General features: G+C 45.9%; 1 long non-coding RNA gene across 3 annotated transcripts; it reads right to left on the bottom strand.

Moving 5' to 3' along the window:
- Positions 1-5: 5 nt before the first annotated feature.
- LOC132348601 (uncharacterized) lies at positions 6-14,858 on the bottom strand. Of its 3 annotated transcripts, none has more exons than XR_009497502.1 (5): positions 14,468-14,858; positions 4,211-4,355; positions 1,801-2,042; positions 1,066-1,156; positions 6-243 (listed from the first exon to the last, which is right to left on the bottom strand). It is a non-coding gene; the product is annotated as an uncharacterized LOC132348601 (long non-coding RNA). The 3 variants fall into 3 exon arrangements; XR_009497503.1 differs by having other exon boundaries at positions 14,522-14,858; XR_009497501.1 differs by lacking the exon at positions 4,211-4,355.
- Between the last annotated feature and the right edge of the window lie 1,870 nt (positions 14,859-16,728).

Raw genomic sequence — 16,728 nt, 5'->3', positions numbered from 1 at the left:
CCACCCTCCCCAGGGCTTCAGCGCTTTCTCCCCAGTCCAGTATTTTCTACCCCTCGTCTCCTGCAGCCCAGCATCTTCCAGGAACTGAGATGTTCGGAGCCACTGCCCACTCTCCCTTCCAGCCTCCTGCGCCCCGTGCATTCCAGGGACCCAGGTGTCTCCGTCACGCCTGTCCACCGCCCTGAAGTTCCGGCCAGCCTTCACACCGGCCGCACCAAGGAGCCCGGCCTCCCGGGTTCCAGCCTGTAGTGATGACAACGGTGGGGTGGGGTGGGGGCTCAACCCCAGAAGAGGGCTGAAGGGGGTCCCCATTTCTGCTGGCCGACCCTGAGTAGCACTAGCGTCTCCGGCTCACAGAGGCTCCGCCTTCTTCCCCTGCACTTGGCACCCCTGGGGGAGACCACAGCTCCCAGCTCTTCGCAGATAGACTCGTGTGCTCCTCTCCTACCTACTCCAGCCTTTGTTTTCTCTCGTATTTATTTTCCATTTCTTCCTCTTGGCTGGATTCGGGACAAACCCATGGTACTCCGGGGCCTGTGCCTCTTGGGCTCAGTTACAGGGAAAAAAATGACCAGGGAAGATGGTCCCCCCCCCTCCACGTTATGCTGAGCCACCAGCCACCTTCCTGAATGACAGCATCCTCTTCCGTGACTTCAGCTCTACATCTCTCTCACGGCCCACTCCCTTCTCTTAGCTGCATTTCCACCGACACTTCCAATCCAACCAGTTCTGAACTAAATGCATTCTTTCCACCCCAAACTTCCCCTCCTTCTGTGGGAGGAGCTTGCCGAGTGCCAAAATTGGAAACCAGGAAGGCATGGCAGGTGAGTTCCCTCTCCTGCTCCTTCAAGTACAACAGGGTACAACAGGCTGGGCACACCTACAGCCTCCAAAGGCTCGTTTCGCCCATGACTCCTGCTTTCTCTTTCCTGAATGACCGCAGCAGATCCTACCTGGCCCTCCTGCTCCCAGCTGCTTCCGTCTAACCGCTTTTTCATACCACCAACAGGAACAACCCTTCTAAAGGATGGATACCAATTCTTTGCTTAACTCTCCCTTCCTTACCTTCAGACTTAAGTCCAAAGTCCTCAGCACAGCACGATGCCCAGCTTCACATCCTGCTCGTCGGATCCCCTGGAGTTCCGGTATTATCTACCTAAAAAAATGGGAAGTTCTGTTCCTCCTCCAAGGCGGAACTTACAAGCCACATCCCGGGTAAAGACTCCTGTCCCCCAGGCAGGCTTCGTGTCATCCTCTCATTCCACGGTTATTATGGCAACGCCACTAAATTCAGCCTCCTGGAACCAAAGATCTGAGTCGCACTTGTTGTTCGCGGAATGACCGTAAGTGAAGGAGTTACTCAATCCTCATTTCTCCCACATATATGCCTCCTCTCAGTGTCCCTATTATGTCCCTAACCTGGGTTTCTGGCCCTGGAACCTCAGAGGCCCCGCCCCTTCACAACAGCCAATTGCCCCAACTTCTGTGGGCTCCTCCCCTAAAATGCTCCTGGGCATTTAAAATCCACGTTGCCGTCAATCTCAGATGGGGTACATGCAGTCAATCATCTTCAGGGTCAATGCCCCCCCAAAAACACCCTACTAGAATCATGTTCACCTCCCCATCCAGCCATCAAAGGTCAATTGTCCTGCCATCCCCTTAATTCACTCAACAAGAGACACATTCTTCCCTCTGTACACTCAGATCCTGAAAATGTCACTCCTTCGAAAGCTAATTCAAGCTGACCTTTCCTAAGGAGCCCTATCCGGCTGGGGCCAATCACTGCTTCAAGGCACTTACACGCATAACAACATAGCGGACATCCATCGACACACGTCAAACTGCCAGATCAGGCTGATGCTGATGCTGATGTGGACATTCCAGCATCCCTTGAGCTGTCCCTTCATAGTTAACCGATGGTTCCTCTCCTCCTGCGCTGAGGTCATGTTATAGAATATGCACCAATAGCCGCTGCGCTGTGAACCATGAAACCCTTGACCATCCACTAGCCGGTCACGAGGCACCACTGCCTGTTTCCTTATCTGTAACATAAGAGAGTTGGACCAGATGACCTTGAAAGTTTTTTCCAGTTCTGATATTTTATGATTCTATCAAAAGTTGTGTTTGTGCTTATGCTTTTACTCCCAAGCTAAACCATTTTCAAAGGATACTTTGATGTTTTAGGAGTCCATAAGGAAGCTGCAAGAGGTCAGTTTAATTTAGAATCAGTAAAGGAAACAGCAGATGTCGATTTATGGATCTTAGAAGGGCCTTAGGCCAGTGCACATATCAACACAGCCCTTTCTAGCTACACCTGTGGGTTTGTGCGTCTATTTTCACACACATGCGCAGTGCATTTTTGGATGTGTTCTGTCTCATCATTCAATTTTGGGGGGCAGTGCTCAGATAATAGGGATGTTGGGGGGCTGAGTAAGAAGGTTTGGTTTCCGGTCCTGTCTGTGATACTGCCCGAGTCACCTCTTTTCTCTGTGGCTCCCGAAAGCACCCCAAGATACAACGGTCTAGTTCCTTTGTCCTCTTGCAGCCAGGATGGCTCAGGGGCACACACCGGCTTTCCCGTCTCAGCTCTCACTGGCCAGCGGAGAGAGCTCGGAGAGAGTTTTTAACCTTTGACAGCATCAGCAGCCTCCCCGACCCCAGAGGATGGTTTTAATGATGGAGAGAAATAATGTGGGGCAGGTGTCTGGCCCAGCACCCCCTGCTATAGGAGGTGTTACTGAATGAAAAATACCAAAATATCAAGACATGCTTAGTCCTTTCACTTGTTTCCTGCTGCCTGTGTATTTGGTACATTCTGCCCTGGATGGAGAGTCACCTGGAGAGATCGAATAAGCAGTGGAGCGAGGAGAGGCCATGTGTGGACCAGCGCGGCAGCACTCGCCATAGGTCAGCAGCACCTCTCCTGTCTGCTCTGATTCCAAGACCCAGAACGCCGGCAAGCTGGCGCCTGTGCCTCTCTTCCCCAGCCCCTCGCCCCGGCTCTCCCACCACCGGCTCCTGTAAAGCGGTCCAGAGACGCTGCCTCTGCCTCTCGCTCTTCACCGGCACTGCCCCACAGGCCTCCACACCATTCCCTCTACACACCGATGGGAGCCAGGGAACAGCATCGAAACCACCACCACTGCGGGGCCGCTATCACTGCTATTTGTCGAGTCCTCACGAGGGGCAGGCGTGTCCCCAGTGCTCTGCACGCACAGTATTATTTAATCTTTGCGATCCCACTATGGAGCTGTAGGCGTCATCATCACGGTTAATTTACAGGTGAGGAAGCCAAGACTTTGAGAGACTGACCCGCGGAAGGCGTCACCCAGCATCCCCCTGAATCAGGGTTTGTCCCCAGGTCTGGCTGGTTCCAAAGTCTGTGCTCTTAAGTGAGGGAGCCCGCTCTTCTCTGGGTCTCTCTCACCTGTCGGTCCCCCCCACCCCCAAATGAGGGGAAACAGAAAGGGACTGAAGAGAGAGGAAGCAGCAGACTCAGAGGCAAAGAGGCAGGAACAGAATGAGATGCACGACCAGAAACGGGAAGGGCCGCACCTGCTGAGGCGGCAGATGGGTTGGCGGTGAAGACACCTGTTGCTCGGCAGGGTCCCCAGCCCAGGTGGTTCACCAGGCTCTGGGCTGACAGAGAGACAGAAAGAAAGAGAGGGAAAGAAGGAGAGAGACAGAGATAGACACAGACACACAGAGAGAGAGAAACAGAGAGAAAGAGAGGGAGGGATGGAGAGAGACAGAGACAGACAGAGAGAGACAAAGACAGACAGAGAATCCCCTACGTCCCCCCAGCCTTCTGGACCTCAGACTCCCTCCTCCCAGGTTTCCTCTCTACTGCAAACGTGGATTTGAGTTGGTGAATTCTAGCAAGAGCTCTGCACTCAGCCCCTGCTACCCACACCCACAAGGCACCATCTTCTATGGCGTCCCAGGAAAAAGGAGACCAGAATGTGGAGATTCATTTAGAGGAGACATCCAGACCCCAAATTCCAGCCGAATTCAACCCTTAGCTCCTCGGTTGGCTGGGTGCATTGCCCACCCTCCGATCCTGGAGGGAACAGAGTCTTAGCAATGACTCCTGAGAAGGGAGAGATCCAGTCTGGGTTGAGGAGAAGGTGGCTTGAATTCTGGTTGGAAGAAGTGCAAGTTCCAACCATCACAACACGGACCCAGCTTACCTTTCTGGCCTCACCCTCACCTTACTGGCAAGCCGCAGAGCAACTTGCATGTGCCCCGGTCACTCCTTTCTCCCTGACCTCACGCATCCTTCTCCATGTCAGAATGTCCTTTCCCCACCTGGAAGTCTACTCATTCTTCAAGACCGAGATCAAACACTAGCTTCTCTGTGAATAAAAATAATAAAGTAGCAGTGTGGACCGTAGAAGCGTAGTCTGTGGAAGCCCACAGACTCCACCACCTCATTCCCCCTCTTCTCCCATCATCTTCCAGCTTCTGTTCCCAGGGACTCTCAATAAGAAAACAGTCACTTAATAGGTTTCCCAGGGCCCACTTAAGGGTCGGGCGGGATCCAAAGCCCCATGGCCTCATTAGTAATCTTCTCCCCCCACTGTGGTACCTAAGGAACTTGATGGTCTCAGAAGGCTGGGGGCTGGAGGGGAACTTGGGACCCTGAACTGGGATATCCTGGGAGATTCTGAAACTTCTGGGCAACGGGGATAGGAAGCCACTGCCCTCAAGTGAGAAAGAGACAGTCTGCAGCAAGAGCTGGGGGTAAACTTGAACCCGGGGGAATGAACAGCACAAAGCAGGTTGGGAGACAGCTCCCTGGAGAGAAGAGAGGAAAGTTCCTGCTCTCTCCACATTTCCCCAGAGTTTGAACCAAGGGGTGGCCAGGAGACTGAAGATCTCAGGAAGGACTGACTGGTGTAGTTGGTGGGGGTAAACATCCTCATCTTCATCCTCACCATTACCATCACCACCATCATCACATGTTCAGCATCAAAAGTGCTGGACAACAAAACCCAACAACACAGATTTCTGCGTTCTCATTGCCTATTTGCAGAGAAAATCATAGCATTGCAGAATATATGGTTTCCTATCCTGCTGTTCCTATTTAATATTGAATTATACACATTTTCCACGTTGCTACATATTCTTTGTAACTGTCTACTTTAAGTGTTCATTTTATTTCTTTTTTAAAATACAAAATACCTGGTTCAAATTTCAAAGGGTAGAAAAGTATAGTCTGTCGCCAATAACCCTGACTCCAAACTCACCCAGAGGCAACAGATTTTTATCAGGTTCGTACTTCTCCCTACAGAGATATTCTAGGTACATACACATGCGTGTGTGTATGTGTGTGTATGTGTGATTTGCTTTTTAATTGACAAAATATGAGCACTGTCCCCAAACTATTACGTATATGTCCTCTTTCATTTAGTAGCATATCTTGGAAATCATTCTATATTGGTAAATTTTTAGTTTACTGAGCACTTAAGTAGTGTAAAGTAGCTACCAGACCCTGCTCTATGGTGATACAAAAATACGGATCCATTCAATCCTCACAATAAAGATGTGAGGATTATTATCCCCATTAAAGCATAAAGATGTGGAGTTACTTTCCCACGTTTGCACAGCTACTGAGTGGGGAGGTTGGTTTTGGACTTAGGTGTGCACGCAAGCTTTTAGCTACTCTGCCATGCAGTCTCCGACTCTCTTGTAGGGCCTTAGCGCAACGAAGAGTGTCCTTGTTCTTTTATCGCATTGTATCACATGCCATTTTATCATCTTGCCATAATTTATTTAACAAGTCCCTGTTGAAGGACCTTTTAGATGGTTTCTGGTCTTCGGCTATTACAATTGATACTGCAATAACTATCCTCATCCATATGGTATTTGGCACCTAGGCAATTAATAGGTCAAAGGATCTGTGCACTTAAAAAATTTTAAGTTATTTTGTTAGTAACTGACATTTTATTCTCCATAGTCATTGTAGTGCTTTGTGCTCCCATCTGGAATACATGAAAATACCTGTTTCTCTACAACTTCACAGTGCTATTAGATTGTTTTGTCATAGATAATTTGGTAGAAATGCAGTGTCTCAGTATAATTTTAATTTGTACTTCTCTATGAGTGGTTGACCTTTTCATGTTTTTTAAAAAATTTGTTTATTTAATTTATTTTTAAATTTTTGGCTGCATTGGGTCTTTGTTGCTGCACGCGAGCTTTTCTCTAGTTGTGGCGAGTGGGGGCTACTCTTCCTTGTGGTTTGCAGGCTTCTCATTGCGGAGGCTTCTCTTGTTGCGGAGCACGGGCTCTAGGCACACGGGCTTCAGTAGTTGTGGCTTGCGGCTCTAGAGCACAGGCTCAGTAGTTGTGGCGCACGGGTTTAGTTGCTCCACGGCATGTGGGATCTTCCTGGACCAGGGCTCGAACCCGTGTCCCCTGCATTGGTGGGTGGATTCTTAACCACTGTGCCACCAGGGAAGTCCCTCCCCTTCCTCTTGAGAGCACACACACACCACCAGCGAAGTCCCTATAAGTAGTTTTTAACGTACATATTAAAGGAATAAAACTTTGTAACAGAAATTGTGGATCTTTTTCCTGGTTTGCTATTTGTCTTCTGAGGTTGTTTACAGTGGGTTTTGTCATGGAGAATCGTGTCATTTCAATGCAGTCAGATTTATCAATATTTTCTTTTATAGCTTCTGAGTTGTGTGTCATACCTGAAAGACTGCCTATAATCAAAATGAAAACTTGTTTGCCTATGTTTTCTTCTTAAACATTTATGGTTGATTTTTAAAAAATAAAAAAAATAGTTAAATGTTTAATCCATATGCAATTTATCCTATAAAATGGGGTATATGAATCCAATTTTATTTTATTTTATTTTTACCAGATGTTAGCCATCATTTAAAATATACATTACAATTGATATATAATAGACCTACAGAAAAGTGCACAAAATAATGGTAGAGTTGAGTGAATTTTCACAAAGTGATAAAATAGAACATTACCAGAATTCCAGGAACCCTCCTCATTCCCCTTCCTACCGTTGCCCTCCCTCTTCCCTAAAGGAAAACAGTATTCTGTTTTTTAGCACGTTATATTAGTTTTGCTTGTCTTTGAACTCTAAAGTACATATTCTTTTGTGTCTGACATCAAAGAAAAACTTAAAGACAAATAGTTAACTATCAGCATGCTGTTTACTTGTATACAATGGAGACCAAAACCATGGGTTGACTTCTAAGTAACTAAAAAAACCCCACCAAAATTTTAATAAAAGAGAGAGAAAGGGGAATTCCCTAGTGGTCCAGTGGTTAGGACTCTGAGCTTCCACCACTGGGGGCCTGGGTTTGATCCTTGGTCAGGAAACTAAGATCCTGCAAGCCAGATGGCACGCCTGAAAAAAAAAAATAGACAGAGAAAGGAAAGAATAAATGCTACAGACAGCCTTGGAACAGTGATTCTTGTTTGCACTTTTTTTTTCAGGTACACTGATTAGCTGTAAATAAGCAAGGAAGTCAGAACAATCTGTCTTTAGATGGATTGATGAGTGGTATCAGAGAACACAATTCCAGTGGCTTGTAGATTCACCAGAAAATCTTGAGAGTTTAGCTGTGGAGAATAAGGACAAGCTATCTTTCTGTAACACCTTACCTGCAATAAAAAATTACCTGGTATGCAAAGAAGCAGGAAAATATGATCCATAATGAGGTGAAAAATCAATCAGAACCAACCCAGAAAAAACACAGATGACAGATTTAGTAGACAAGGACATTACAACAGTTATTATAACTGTATTCCATATGTTCATGAAGCTAGAGGAAAGATAAGACATGTTTAGGAGAAACATGGCATATATAAAAAAAGATGAAAAATGAAACTTGTATAGGAGAAAACAACCATGTCCTAGTGACAAATACACTGGATGGGATTAACAGTGGATTAGACAATGCAGAAGAGACTCATGAACTTGAAGATATGGCCATAGAAACTATCCAAAATGAAAAGAAAAAGAAAAGAACTAAATAAATTTCAAAATGTAATAAAAATTAAATCCACAGATCCAAGAAGCTCAACAAACCCCAAGCACAAGAAATGTGAAGAAAACAATGAAACAGCTTTAAATCAGTGACAAAAAGAAAATATAAAAATATCTAAATAAAAAGATACATGATACACAGAGTAATAAATATAGGAGTGACAGCCAACTTCCTGTCATAAACAATGCAAGGCTGAAGACAGTGGAGCAACATCTTTAAAGCACATACAAAAAAATCTGTACCCAGTGAAAATACCTTTCAAAAAAGATGACAAATTTAAAAAAATTTATGGATGTAAAAAAGCTGAAAGAATTCATTACCTGCAGTAAATCTTCTAAGATGTGTTGCAATTGATGTTGGCAAAAATATTTGTAGAGCAGAAAAAGGCTCAGCCTGACAAATGTACAAAGCTTGTGAAAATATATAAGTCAAACCCATAGCCTATAAATACTCAACAGTGAAAAGTTGAAAGCCTTCCCACTAAATTCTGGAACAAGACAAGGATATCCTCTCTTACCACTTCTATTCAACATTGTATTGGAAGTCTTAGCCACAACAATCAGACAAGAAAAAGAAATAAAAGGTATCCGAACTTGAAGGGAAGAGGTAAAATTGCCATTTTATGAAGATGACATGATACTCTATATAGAAAACCCTAAAGACTCCACACAAAAACTATTAGAACCAATAAATGAATTCACAAGGTAGCAGGATACAAGATTATTATACAGAAATCTGTTGCATTTCTTGATACTAACAATGAGATATCAGAAAGAGAAAGTAAAAAAAATCCCATTTAAAATTGCATCAAAAAACACCTAGGAATAAACCTGACCAAGGAGGTAAAAGATTTATATGCTGAGAACTATAAAACATTAATAAAGGAAATTAAAGATGATTCAAACAAATGGAAAGATATCCCATGCTCTTGGATTGAAAGAATTAATATTAATTAATTCTTGTTAAATGGCCATACTACTGAAAGCAATCTACAGATTTAATGCAATCCCTATCAAAATACCCATTACATTTTTCACAGAACTAGAACAAACATTCCTAAAATTTATATGGAACCACAAAAGACTCAGAATTTCCAAAGCAACCTTGAGGAAAAAGAACAAAGCTGGAGGCATAACCCTCCCAGACTTCAGACAGTACTACAAGACTACAGTAATCAAAACAGCATGGTATTGACATAAAAACAGACATATAGATCAATGGAACAGACTAGAGAGCCCAGAATTAAACCCACACACCTATGGTCAATTAATCTTCAACAAAAGAGGCAAGAATATACAATAGAGAAAAGATACTCTCCTCAGCAAGTGGTATTGGAAAAGCTGGACAGCCTCATGTAAATCAATGAAGTCGGAATATTCCCTCACACCATATACAAAAATAAACTCAAAATGGTTTAAAGACCTAAAAATAAGACATGACACCATAAAACTCCTAGAGGAGAACATAGGCAAAACAGTCTCTGACATAAATCGTAGCAAGTCTCCCAAGACAAAAGAAATAAAAACAAAAATCAACAAATGGGACACAATCAAACTTAAAAGTTTTGCACAGCAAAGGACATCATAAACAAAACGAAAAGACAACCTATGGACTGGGAGAAAATATCTGCAAAAGATACAGCCATCAAGAAGTTACTTTCCAAAATATACTGACAGCTCATACAACTCAATATCAAAAACAAGCAAACAAATAATCCAATTAAAGTCTATGGTTATTAATTCCATTATTTATCAGCAGGTACTTTTTGAAAAATATTTCAACCTATCATATGTTGTAAAACAGTAGTGTCAACTGTGAACTTCATCGGCTCTTCTGAACTTCATGTTCTTTGAAAATATTCTAACCTGTAGTTGCTCCTTGCTATTCATAGAGGCTAATTCTTCAATCATTTCAAACTTGGCACTGGCTTTTCAAACAAATCAATGAGCTGAGCATTATTAGCAACAACTATCAACTCATCAAAAGACAAGGAAAATCCCTCAAAATCACTTGTCTTGTTTTAAAATTGACTATTGATGTTGCTATTAATGACCTCAATTTTTCAAAGACCAAAAAAACTAAAAATTTTAGAACGTGTTTATTTTCTCTGTACATATTTTTTCAGCTGCATCTATTAGGATTTAATTCACTCACCATTAGTAAGTGGTTTTCCTTGCTTGGCGAATAAATGGGCCACTCAGAAACTTAGTTTAGCTGCAGCCTCATTTTAACTTTTTATTTTTGTGAAGAAATTCTGGTGTTAAGTTATTCTCTTTAAAACTTTCTAATTTTTCTTACTTATGCTTCCTGTGAATTGGGAACACTGCAATGAGTGTTTAGTGCGGTAATGTCGATGTTATTGTATTTAGCATAGCCATGGTGTCATTACATAATAAACACAATACTTTGACACCTAAATCAATAACAAAATAATCTTTGCTCCACTAAGTCTTAAAAGTATTTAAAATATACTTTTCTTGTTTTACAGACTGGATCTATATCCCAGGAGCCACTGGGATATAGTAAGCATGACCACATTCCCGGAGCCACCAGCGACATAGGAAACAGGACTAGGTCCCTGGAGCCACTTGGGAAATAGGAAACATGACTATATCCTGAGCTGTTTTTTTAAAAAATGTTGCAGTACAGTGATACATATGGCACTCAAAATGCTATTGAGTTATACAGATGTTTTTTGATGGGGTTACTCCTGATAAACCCATCCTAAATTGAAATTATTGTAAGTCGAAAATGTGTTTAATACACCCAACCTACTGAACATCATAGCTTAGTCTAGCCTGCCTTAAACGGGCTCAGAACACTTACATTAGCCTACAGTTGGGCAAAATCATCTAACACAAAGCCTCTTTTATAATAAAGTGCTGTATATCTCATGTAATTGATTGAATACTATTCTGAAAGTGAAAAACAGAAGGGTTGTACGTGTCCAGAATGGTTGTAAGTGTATATTGGTTTCTTACCCTCATGACTGCAATTGCGTGGCTGACTGGAGCTGTGGCTCGCCACCACTGCCCAGTCTCACGCTGCATGTTGCTAGCCTGGGAAAAGATCAAAATTCAAAATTCTGCTGAATGTGTATTGCTTTCACACCATCGTAAAATCAGAAAATTGTAAGTCAAACCACAGTGCGTCAGGGACCATTTGTAACTTACAAATAACATCTTAATTTAGGGACTTCCCTGGTGGCGCAGCAGTTAAGAATCTGCCTGCCAATGCAGGGGACACAGGTTCGATCCTTGGTCCGGGAAGATCCCACATGCCACAGAGCAACTAAGCCCGTGCACCACAACCACTGAGCCTGTGCTCTAGAGCCTGCGAGCCACAACTACTGAGCCCGAGTGCCACAACTACTGAAGCCCGTGCGCCTAGAGCCTGTGCTCAGCAACAAAGAGAAGCCACCGCAATGAGAAGCCCGCGCACCGCATCGAAGAGTAGTGCCCGCTCGCTCCAACTAGAGAAAGCCCATGCACAGCAAAAAAGACCCAACACAGCCAAAAATAAATAAATAAATTTATTTTTTTAAAAAATCTTAATTTAAAACAGTCTAGCTTGGATTACTACCAACCTAATTCGACAGTACACAAAAACACTCCTACAATATACCTGCCCCTCCTTTGTGCTATTTTTGTCATACAAATTACATCTTATAAGCCCATCAACACAGGTTTTGTAATTTCCTTATTTGAACATATTTTTAATGGCTTATTTAAAATCTTTGTCTAGAAAATCCAACATCTGGGCTTTCTCGGGACCAGTTTCTATGAACTGCTTTTTTATTTTTTGTGTATGAGCCACACTTTTCTGTTTCTTTGCATGTCTCCCCCCCTTCTTTTTTCATAAAACTGAACATTTTAAATAATATACACCTCTAGTAATCAGATTCCCTTTTCCCTCCTCAGTTTGTTTTTGTCCTTTGTTGTGCTGATTTTCTTTGACTAATTCTATAAAATCTGTATTCCCATTTTCTTTAAAAAAACAAAAAACTCCAAACTGTTGTGCCACATGGCATGTAGGATCTTAGTTCCCTGACCAGGGATTGAACCCACACCCCCTGCCTTGGAAGCTCAGAGTCCTAACCACTGGACTGCCAGGGAAGTCCCTAAAGTCTGTCTTCTTTTTGTGTGAAGGCTCTGCTCAGTTATTTTAGCTTTCAGTTAATGATGGGACAGAGGTTTCCTTACATGCCTTAAACCAGTAAGTCTCCCAGGCTTTACCAAGGGGCCCCTGTGTGTTAGGACCACCTTCAAGGCCCCAGCAGTCGACAACTCTGCCTTAGCTGGCACTCCCTATTTGCTGAGCAGCTCAAGGCCAGCCAGATGTGAGAGATTAAAGCTGTCTAAGGTTTTTCTTGGGCATATGCACAGTCCTATGCATGGGCATGATCTTCTAGATCCCTGGCAAAATACATCAGATCCTTTCAAAGCCCCACACAGGCTTCTCATTCCCGAAATTTTCCTTGTAAGTTTTGTGGCCAGCCTCTTGTTTGCCCTAACTGATATCACCTCAGATAGCTATAATGTTAATCAATGGCCACTGATTGTTTTTGACAAATGCCCAGGGGATAGACCTTTACTCTCAGAGTGAGCTCTTAATCAGGGCAAATAAAGACAATTCCTGTGAATGGAGCTTTCCACGGCGTCGCCATACAGGTCAAATATTGACAATGTTCTAGGGATGAGGCTTTTCAGGAGCTTCAAACCCATTTGGTCCCCTCCAGTGGCAACTAGGCTGCTGGTTTTCACAGCTACTGTGTTTCTGCGGCCATAAGTTTTCAAGGCCGCCACAAAGCTGGGGAGAGGGGGATGGAAATAGTGCAAGTTAAAGTGCCCCAAATTTCACTGTTCTCATAGATATTCAGCCATTTTCTTGAAAAAAACTCCAAATTGTTGCAAGCCTTTGGCTAAATTCCAAAGTTCTGGAAAACCATTGATAGATTTTGACAATTTTTGCCAATGTTTTTGTTGCTTTTATAAAAGATTTTCAGAGATCCTTATTTTTCCATTTCTGGAAGTGCTCATTCCCTCAAATTTACCCTTGATTCAATAAGTAAAAAAAATTAAAATATTTTGCTTTTGCAAAAATATTGGCAAAAAATTTTTTAAGTTTCTAAATCTGGAGTGGGCCAGTGGGGTTTCTCACACACAGCTGGTGGGACTGTAGCTTTCTGGAATGAAACGTGGTACCTGTCCCTACAAACTGGCCTCTCAAATTTCACGTTCACCTAGTGGAGCCCTTTGGGTCAGAACTTTATTAGAGAGGGAGCATAGTCCTCCCAGCCCGGAGCACAGAGGAAGGGCTTTTGCCAAATGGGTCAACATGGAGAGATGCTGGGAAAACGCAACTCCACACTTTGCCACCAGAGGGTGGGGCTCTGCGCTGTTCATGGGTTAGGGGGTGGGGGAGTGGAGGCACCTCCTCCAGGGGTCCTCAGGAAGCCCCCAAGGAAGGCTCTGGAAATTTATTAACAGGGTTCATTACTCAACGTCCCCCCGTCCTCCCAAACCAGAGACACATCGTGCCCTGTATGCCCACAAGAGCCAAACCACAAAACACCTTTGGCCAGTAGTTTGGCCCTGTCAGCAGATGCCGAATCATCTATGATAACATCTATAGAAGTTGGTTAGCACACCCCTTTTTCACATGCCCAGGCTCCACGCTCCCATCAAACATAGCAGCCCGGGACTTCCCTGGTGGCGCAGTGGTTAAGAATCAGCCTGCCAATGCAGGGGACACAGGTTTGAGCCCTGGTCCGGGAAGATCCCACATGCCGTGGAGCAACTAAGCCCGCGCGCCACAACTACTGAGCCTGCGCTCTAGAGCCCGTGAGCCACAACTACTGAAGCCCGTGCGCTTAGAACCCGTGCTCCTCAACAAGAGAAGCCACCGCAATGAGGCCCGCGCACCGCAATGAAGAGTAGTCTCCACTCAACACAACTAGAGAAAGCCTGCGTGCAGCAACGAAGACCCAACGCAGCCATAAATTAAAAAAAAAAAAAAAAAAAAAAAAAAACCTTTATGAAACAAACATAGCAGCCCAAGAGGATGGGGAGCCCCCTCTTGTGGGAGGTGCTACTCCTGTTCCCATTTTGCAGATGGGGAAATGGAGACCCCGCATTTGAAAAGGGAGCAGTCACATCTCAGCAGAGACTATGTTGGGGGAGGACGGGAGCCAGGTGTCTGTGCCTGCACTCTATCCTCCATTTCACACCCATCCTCCAACACCGGACCTTACCCTGCTTCTCCAGAGTCAGGGCTGGACGGGGTCAGCCTGCTTTACTCCTGAACTGTGAATGTTCTCCAGCTGGAGGGGCCTCCTTGGGCTCCCAATTCTTCCCGACGCTTCCCAGAGGGACACTGCCAGTCTCCTCAGCCCCCAGCCCAGTCCATCCCTTCCAGGGGCTCTAGAATTCTCTCCAGGGCAGACTGACCTGGGGGTGACACAGGGGTCTCCTGGACACAGGTCCTGAGTCTGGAACTCTCACCTCCATTTCCGTCTGTCTTAGGGCTGGTCCATGGCATCAGTGAGAAGAGGGTCCACTCCTTTTGAAACTGAGAGCAGTCATCAGATCCATTAAGCTATAACTTGCTTAATAAATAATGAACTGTACTGACGTCAGCATCAAGCTTGCTTTAACTGTTGCTACAAAAAACTTTCATATCCTCCAAGTGGCCTAAACAATAAGATGTTTGCCCAAGTAGTTTTTCAGGAACTTGAAGTCAGCAGCGTCTAGTTCGAGCTTGAGCCGGTTAAGACTGGTTGAGACCACTGACACCCCCCACCTGGGCATGCGCGAGCAGCTGATGTGTGGCCTTCTGACGTCAGAGGGTCGAGAACTCCACCCTCAGAACGTGTTGGAGCCGCCCTTCTCCTTCCATGAAGAAGCCTGTAGCTTAGCTTAGCCTGCGCAGAACTACAGTTACCACACAGTTTTTCTTATCTCCAATCACCTTTCCCCAGGTGACTCCCCACGTGGCAGCTTTATTCCGTAAATATCCTGAGCCCCACCCCTTCAGGGAGGCGGGTTGAGAGTGGTTCTCCTGTTCTCATCTGGTGGCCTCCTGAATGAACAAACGTTTTCTTTGCTGTGCACCTCACTCCTCACTGTTTGACTTGCTGTGCCTTGGGCAAACAAAACACTCTCCCCAAGACCCTTAGCTCAGCTCCTGCTTTCCCCAGACTCAAGGGAGCTAGGCTGGGACCCTCTGCTGCAGGGCTGGCGCCTGGACAAAGGTCTCCTCAAGCAACAGAACACAAAGAAACTATAAGGGACTAAAAATAACTGCAGGCATGCGCAAATGGGGCAAATTAGGAACAATGAGATACAAAAAGGCCACAAACCACCTGCCACTTCTGAGGTGCCTGGAGCAAAATCAGGGCATGATCCCTGCACCACCAAGGGGGTGGGCAGACCACCTAAGCCGCCGCCTCTCCGGCAGACCCACCGATCCTCCCCCACCCTCATCCCATTTCAGGAACCAGCCCACCTTCCTTGGAGAGCAAGCAAGGGCACCGGTTACTTGTTTTCACTCCCTCGTGCTGCAGCGTGAATCCCGATAAAGCTTTCCCTGAATTCCTCTTCTGGCGTCTTAAAAATTTCTGTTGATTAAAGGGTCCAAGGACCCGGGTCGGCATCACAAGTGTCACCAGCAAAAGCCCATTAACAATTCCTGGGAAATAAAAATAGAATCTGGGTAATAAAATAAAGTCTAACTTTTTTTCCCCCCTCTGTGCTTAGTCTAGTTTCACTTGCTCACAGGGTGCTGCGGGCAGAGGCCTGGCACCTGGCACTTCAGACCAGAGTTCCCAGTGTAAAAGAGTGCAATCTGGAGCCGTGAGCAGCACAGCTGCGACCACCCCTCCCCCCATCCCGCCACTGCAAGAACCCTACAAAGCAGCCCCTACCCTGGCCTTTCAGCTTCTCGGTGAGGGCAGGTACCCTAGACCCCGAGCTCACACCTCTCCATTCTTTGATCAAAGAATAAAGCTTTTCTGTGCTTCTGAACGGAACTTTAGTCTCCTTTTCTTGGCTCCAGCGGACACCGGGCAGAAGGACTCTCGTTGGGGACCAACTCGGGTGGGTGGGTAAAACCAGGGATCCCGGGGGCAGGTCCTGTGGAGGAAGAACCCTTGTGGGTCGCCCTCGTGTGGCTTCAAGGGCCCCTCCCCCCTGCCCCCAGAATTTGCAGGCACAGGCCAGGCTCTACACGGGAGGGCGAGGTGGTCGTGCGCCACGCTCTACACGGGAGGGCGAGGTGGTCGTGCGCCAGGCTCTACACGGGAGGGCGAGGTGGTCGTGCGCCAGGCTCTACACGGGAGGGCGAGGTGGTCGTGCGCCAGGCTCTCACGGGAGGGCGAGGTGGTCGTGCGAATGAACTGGCTGTCCCACCCACGGCGCCCGCCACGCAGACCGAGCCTGCTGGTCCCAGCATATCCCCGGCCGCCACCTTCCATCCGTACCCGCCCCCGGGGCTCAGCCCGAGGGAACCTGAGCTCAGAACCCCTGGTCGGGACCCAAGCGCTAAGAGCCGGGGACCCAGACCCGAACCCCTCAAACCTTTCTGAGGAAGACGAACCCAGGCCCCGGGCAGCGGCAGCCCAGAGGCCCCAACACCAGGGGGCCCACAGCCCAGCACTCAGAGCCTGGGACGAGGAGGAGGAGGAGACCAGAATGGGGAGCTCGGCTAAAAC

The sequence above is a fragment of the Balaenoptera ricei genome, chromosome 15, assembly GCF_028023285.1.
Source record: "Balaenoptera ricei isolate mBalRic1 chromosome 15, mBalRic1.hap2, whole genome shotgun sequence".
In the NCBI taxonomy this organism is placed as follows: Eukaryota; Metazoa; Chordata; class Mammalia; order Artiodactyla; family Balaenopteridae; genus Balaenoptera; species Balaenoptera ricei.
This window is presented reverse-complemented; position numbering and strand designations above follow the sequence as displayed.